This window comes from Triturus cristatus, chromosome 5_2 (assembly GCF_964204655.1).
Source record: "Triturus cristatus chromosome 5_2, aTriCri1.1, whole genome shotgun sequence".
In the NCBI taxonomy this organism is placed as follows: domain Eukaryota; kingdom Metazoa; phylum Chordata; class Amphibia; order Caudata; family Salamandridae; genus Triturus; species Triturus cristatus.
The window spans coordinates 788718207-788725737 of record NC_140588.1 but is presented as its reverse complement, the minus strand read 5'-3'; positions in this window follow the sequence as shown (position 1 = coordinate 788725737).

Below are 7531 nucleotides of genomic sequence, written 5' to 3'. Positions count from 1 at the left end.
ATTCGTTGGAAGGACAGCAGCCCTACAACCCAGGTCAGTGGCCACCCATATTGCAAGGCCGCCGGAAGGGCGCCCTCTACCCCCCCAAATTGCGTGTGTTGAGAATGTTGCGAAACCCGTGTGGGTAATGTCTTCTCTTGCCCATGTCTCTTGGAGCAGGCAAATGTCTTTATGTTCAATAAATGTGCTCCAGGACGGGTTATTCAATTTGTTGGCTAAGCCCGCGACATTCCAGGATAAAATCTTAAGGGGAGGAAAATTATTTGGCGCGGGGGATGGGCTCGGGTGTACAATCTCTCCCGAGTCCTTCCTCCGAGGATGGCTAGGGCCATAGTTGTTTCCATGAATGATCAACTGAGATGGTGTAGTGGATGTAGAGTGAATAATCCCTAGGCCTCCCTCGTCATTAGCTTGGATGTACACAGAGTGCTCCTTCTCCTTGGGAAGTACTAATTGGCTATTAACTGCTTTGTTCTTGTTTAAGGTCGTGAAACCGCCACCCTCCAGCGCAGACGGTCAATCTACCATATCTAAGATACTGAATCTATTGTGAGTAGGGAGATAGTCTGATCGGGGAAAACCTACAGTCGGATACTCCCTATCAGCCCCTTGACCCCTTCTACCGCCTCTCCTATCTACTAAATCCCACCCTTCCTCATCCTGTTCGATGATTGTGGGAGGATAGAAGAATGATAAGGGGAGGGTTTGGATAAAAGATCCCGGTGTAATGTGCGGCCAGCTACATATATGTGAAACTGTGCGGGGATCCCTGAAATTAATCAATACGCAATCACCCTGAATGGTTTTTTTGGTGTTTCCGAGCCACGGAAGTCTCCTTACCATGAGGACCTCGCTATTGACACCCAAGGGGAGTGGCCTATTTTTAGAGAGCCAGTGGATGACCTTGTTTTTCAGAGCCTCAACTGCTTCTCTTTTGGGTGGTTCTAATTCGTGAATGCCCGCCAGGATATCTGCGTATGGAGCTGCCTCAGGCGGTAGATTGACTATCCTGTGTCTACTACCTTGGCCCTGCATCCGTACTGCAGGTAGAGTGGATATAATGTGAGGGCTACAAGTTGGTGTGCAGAGTGGAATCGGGGGCCTGGGTGTTTTAGGCATAGATAATCTGGGAAGGTGTGAATGTGCAAGCTTGTGTGGACAGCAGCCATCCCTAACTGGGGTTGCTGCTGTGGGATTCAAATTTGCACTAGCTGTTTTAGAAACATCCACTAGATGATCGATTGCCTTTTGGAAATTAATTAAGCGTGATTCCAGGTTTGCAAGGCGATCTATTAGGGGAGTGAGCAGTTCATTCATTAAAGATTTTATATCTGAGAGAGAGAAGCCATCCACATGTGGTGTAACATTGGAGCTAAGTGGTCTGTGGCCCTGGGTTAGGGATGTATCTGGCCCCATGCAAGGCACACCCTGTTGGTTGACTTCGCCCCTCGGGTTGTGCTTTGGAATTTTGGGCCTACGCCCCCCTACGTTTTGAGCCCTTCTTTTTCTTTTGGGAATTGCTCCCTCCCGGTCCCCCTGTGTTGAGTGTGTAATTAAATTGGTACTATCAGTAGTGATGGCCTCAATGGCAGTACCTATTTTGCGAAAGGTTTGAGCGGGGGGAAACCTGCATGATGCAGAGGATAATATGCTGAGGTCAGCAGGAGCAGGGGTGTCACAATCTGCAATAGATAGGGTCGAACGGTTTAACTCCAATGGTACAGGGGTGCCAGGTCCCCTCCCCCCACCCCCAGCAGAAGTAACAATTTCTGGCAGTTGTACAGGGGAAGTAACATGTGTGAGAGGGCCCAATGACGATCTTCTGACCCAGTCGATTTCCAGAGAAATACGCCTCTCTAGGGTTGTTATTTCATCAATCAGCAAAGAACCAGCCTTAGCAAAGTACATGTCCAAAGTAGCTGTGGGCTTTGCTGCGACCTGCGCTGTTTTGCTCCGAGTTTCTCTGGCAGACATGTTCCGTGCTGTGCACTTCAAAGCGGAGACTTACGATTTCTGTCGTGCGTAGGGAATTGGCCCTGTCCCTGCTTCTCCCGTACTCGAACGGCCTCAAACGGCCCGCTCTTTGCCCGGTCTTTGCCCCGATCTGCGCCCCGCTCGCGTCCCGCTTACGCGATAATGGGCGTGACTTTTATAACGAGAGGAGGAGGGGCCGGGAAGAGGCACCAGGTGCGATGTCCGAGAACGTTGCAGGGCACCCTGGGCCTCGCAGTCCCGGCGACGATGGCACCCTTCAAAGGGTAGGTAGCGCTATGTACAATTATCCAGCAGCTCCTCCAGAGTCTAAAAGCAACTAAAATGCTAGGTCCAAAGTCCACGCCTGCGAGCGGCATCTTTATTCACAAATTTGTTCAATTCAAACTGTTTCTTTAGTTTAATGCGTCTAACAAATTTGAAGAGGTCAATTTTAGTTTCACAAATGTCGCCAATACTATTTGGACAAAAGCTCATCCCTTTAGACAATACTGACAGCATATCGTCAGAAAGCTCAACATCAGTTAAATTTATAACAGATACATCGTTCATTTTCTCATATTCCAAGATCTGGTCCTCACCCCGGGGCGCTCTGTTTCCTTTGCCCCCTCGTTTTCCCCTCCTTGTTTTTCTACCTGGACTGGTCTACGGTTCTCCCTGTTTCCCTTTTTTATTCTTCTGACCTCCAATAAAAAACTGCTTTCATTATTGGTGACATTACTAATGCCCTCTGTCCTTTCTACATCACTGTCACTAGTGTGCTCAGTATCTAATGAGGTAGTGCTGGAGTCCACAGATTTACCCCCCCCCCTGTTTTAGGAGGCATTGTTTTGGACACCAGGTGATCATACTTTTTGGCAAAAGTAAATACCCTACCACTAGAGTAATCGCGTTCGTCCCTCCTTAGTTTCCTCATCTTACGTTGCTTAATATCTGCCACATGTCGTTGTATGATATCATTTAGAATTGTATAGTTTTTGTCCATGACTTCCGGTAAATTGAAGTCTTTAATTTCAGATTCTAGCTTCTCTATTTCTTTCAGAAACTGTGCGACCTTCCTCTCACAATACTCTATTAATATTTCCATTAGTCTATTGGAGTTGTTATTGAGTTTTTTCTCCCAGTCTGCTAGTAAGCCAGCCTCATGATCTTCATAGGTTGGTATAATTTGGGATATTAATCCCCTGGGTACCCGTTTTACTTATATATATTGTTTTACGGTTGCTGCGTCCCACCATCTGGACATTTCATTAAGTCTCAGTTTTTCTAATCTGATGAATTTTTCTTTCATGCCCTCCTTTTTGGAGGATTGACCACTTTGTAGTGGCGTGGTGTTGGGTCCCTGATTAGCTATGTTGTTGAAGAGGTCCTCAGCCTCTTTGTCTCTCTTTCCTATGTCATTGGAAAAGGTAGTCATAATGCTTCCCTGGCTGCCACCTAGACGTATGAAATTGAATAGTTAACACCAGTGGTATTTATTTTAGGTAAAGGCGCCACAGAGAATATTCACATATATAGTTAACCAGAACTCAGTAATCAACGGTGCTAAAAGGTGAGAAGAACCACTCAACTTCCGAGAATCATGGGCCTTGACCCTGTACAATGTAATAGCAATCCTTAGCACATGTTATAATTTTCAATGTCCATACATATAGCGTGTCTCCACATAAGCTTCAAACAAATAGGCAAAAAAAAAATTGTCTTTCTTCTTCTTGGTTGTTCTTTTATTAATTGCAAGTCTTCTCAGTTATTCAAAACAGCCACAAGCCAAGCCAACACGTGTTTCGTCGCTACTGGGGAGAGACGTCCCGCGACTTTTTCAAGGCTGTGTTCACATAAGAGAATAAAGACTGGTATATATATTGTGAAAATATATATGTTGAAAACAGTATTAATACCACAACACCCAGGTGGTGGAAAAGAAACCAATGCGGGGTGTAAACAATGTTTACATCCAGTTGAATGCTTATATCTTAGGAAGAAATTGCCATAGTAAACACATAGTGTACCTCTGTGAGTAAGAAACAGAAGGTCTATGATCCTAATCAAGATGGAGAGAGCTGCCAAGAGTGCACTAGGTGAAATTATCTGTTCATAATCGACTTAAATACCGCTGAAAGTTGACCTATTCGTTTTAACGATATGATGTGAAGTGAAAAATTCTAGGTGTTCAAACAGTCCAAGAGAGTGAATTAGCGGTCCTTGACTTAGTAAAAACACTCGTGCTGTGCAATAGTGCAATTGCTCTGATTCGAGCTTAATTCGGTTAAAACATAGCTACCTATTTCCTGCTTGATTGTAGCATCTGGAAAAATTAATGTCACATAGTCAGACTAACGCCAGTAGAGCCATTTACTCTGACATTTATTAGTAAAAAGCAGTAATAAAAATCGAAGTGAGACCTACTTAGTAGGCGGTGATAATTCAAAACCGCCAATGGTTTCTGGTGTGGCGGCGTCACACGTGACCTCAAGAATCTGTAGTCCTGTTCTTGTATATGCAGTTTACCTTTCAGTACTGTAAATATTAAGTGAATTCCACATTTTAGGCTGTTGCTAGTAACATAACTTACAATAACACTACATATATCCATCTACTAGTACAATCTATAATATAATGTTCATACCAGATACGAGTCGCATCTGAAACAAAGTACTAGTATCTGACTATACATAGGTGAGCCTGCCCATACAGATGCCTTAAAAACTAGCGTGTATGCCCCAAACGGGAAAATATAGTCTCATTGAAATACCCATATCTACAACTGGTCGAGTCTCTACCCACACATCGAACATTAGCTCCTATCATTCCTCAACTATCTAAACCAAGGGTAACAAGTTCCGTTCGTAAATTAACACGGTATGTTCCCTCTGCATTGCCTTTCTAACAACCTTCGATCGTTATGTATATCCACTATTCAAGCCTATGAAGGCATTCTTTCATAAAGTCTTGGTCTCGACTTATAAGTGCTCACCTTATTCGACTCTTAAGGTAGTCCTTACGTGACGACTGTCCAAAATCAGTGCCGAGTGCGCTCATGCAGGTGGTATCCTTCCCATATTTAAAGTTGGAAACAAAGGGTGTCTTTAATGTACTGAGTCTAATAGACGGAGAGACCATTTGATATTTAATATATGCCTATTTTCGCCTAGCGGACTAATTACGGCTTACCCAGCCATAATCGTGTTTAAAAACCGGAATATAGATTAATAAGGTGATACCTAGTCACGTCTTAAAATGGCCGCCGGATTAGACAGACACCTTTTGTCCTACCTTTATTTTCCCTTTGAGAGTTGGAACGGGAGTCACAAACTAACGAGAACACAAGGTTCCGGTTTCCAACTTTAAATATGGGAAGGATACCACCTGCATGAGCGCACTCGGCACTGATTTTGGACAGGCGTCACGTAAGGACTACCTTACCAGACGAATAAGGTGAGCACTTATAAGTCGAGACCAAGACTTTATGAAAGAATGCCTTCATAGGCTTGAATAGTGGATATACATAACGATCGAAGGTTGTTAGAAAGGCAATGCAGAGGGAACATACCGTGTTAATTTATGAACGGAACTTGTTACCCTTGGTTTAGATAGTTGAGGAATGATAGGAGCTAATGTTCGACGTGTGGATAGAGACTCGACCAGTTGTAGATATGGGTATTTCAATGAGACTATATTTTCCTGTTTGGGGCATACACACTAGTTTTTAAGGCATCTGTATGGGCATACTCACCTATGTATAGTCAGATACTAGTACTTTGTTTCAGATGCGACTCATATCTGGTATGAACATTATATTATAGATTGTACTAGTAGATGGATATCTGTAGTGTTATTGTAAGTTATGTTACTAGCAACAGCCTAAAATGTGGAATTCACTTAATATTTACAGTACTGAAAGTTAAACTGCATATACAAGAACAGGACTACAGATTCTTGAGGTCACGTGTGACGCCGCCACACCAGAAACCATTGGCGGATTGGAATTATCACCGCCTACTAAGTAGGTCTCACTTCGATTTTTATTACTGCTTTTTACTAATAAATGTCAGAGTAAATGGCTCTACTGACGTTAGTCTGACTATGTGACATTAATTTTTCCAGATGCTACAATCAAGCAGGAAATAGGTAGCTATGTTTTAACCGAATTAAGCTTGAATCACAGCAATTGCACTATTGCACAGCACGAGTGTTTTTACTAAGTCAAGGACCGCTAATTCACTCTCTTGGACTGTTTGAACACCTAGAATTTTTCACTTCACATCATATCGTTAAAACGAATAGGTCAACATTCAGCACGTATTTAAGTCGATTATGAACAGATAATTTCACTAGTGCACTCTTGGCAGCTCTCTCCATCTTGATTAGGATCATAGACCTTCTGTTTCTTACTCACAGAGGTACACTATGTGTTTACTATGGCAATTTCTTCCTAAGATATAAGCATTCAACTGGATGTAAACATTGTTTACACCCCGCATTGGTTTCTTTTCCACCACCTGGGTGTTGTGGTATTAATACTGTTTTCAACATATATGTTTTCACAATATATATACCAGTCTTTATTCTCTTATGTGAACACAGCCTTGAAAAAGTCACGGGACGTCACTCCCCAGTAGCGACGAAACACGTGTTGGCTTGTGGCTGTTTTGAATAACTGAGAAGACTTGCAATTAATAAAAGAACAACCAAGAAGAAGAAAGACAATTTTTTTCTTTTTTTTTGCCTATTTGTTTGAAGCTTATGTGGAGACACGCTATATGTATGGATATTGAAAATTATAACGTGTGCTATGGATTGCTATTACATTCTACAGGGTCAAGGCCCATGATTCTGGGAAGTTGGGTGGTTCTTCTCACCTTTTAGCACCGTAGATTACTGAGTTCTGGTCAACTATATATGTGAATATTCTCTGTGGCGCCTTTACCTAAAATAAATACCACTGGTGTTAACTATTCAATTAACTACACAATTACACAATTCTTTGCCAGGCACTTGGCTATGTGGCTGTGAGGCTTAAATACTTGCGCCCCTATTTTCAACTTGAAAGTGCAGGCCCAAAGCAAGTGAGTGAATCCATGTCAGTTAGCGGTCTAGTTTCTCATTTCTGTCTTCCATTGCCCAGTTCTCCAACGTTTCCAATTCCTGCCATTGTGTAACAAAGAATATTGAAAAATATAATGTGGCCCAGACAGCTTTTTCCCTTGCACTGACTATTTCACAATCTGAGTCCTGACAGGACACAGATGTGATGGTGTGCACATATGCAGACACATCAGTGGCCATCATGAAATGGTTTTTGTAATTCTTTATTACAAACCGATCAAAGAAGGCCTCCTGGATTCCTTTCCAACCTGTATACCATGGCTTCCATGTCTTTCCTTGCTTCTGAAGAAGTTGTTCTATCAGATCCGCGGATTAAAGAGTAGAGGGTGCATTAAGATGTTCCTTTGCAACTTTCAACTTTGCCATTCATGCAGAGGCATATACTGCTTGTGCTGCACAGTCCCCCCTGACATATTTCTAAGATTTGTTTGAA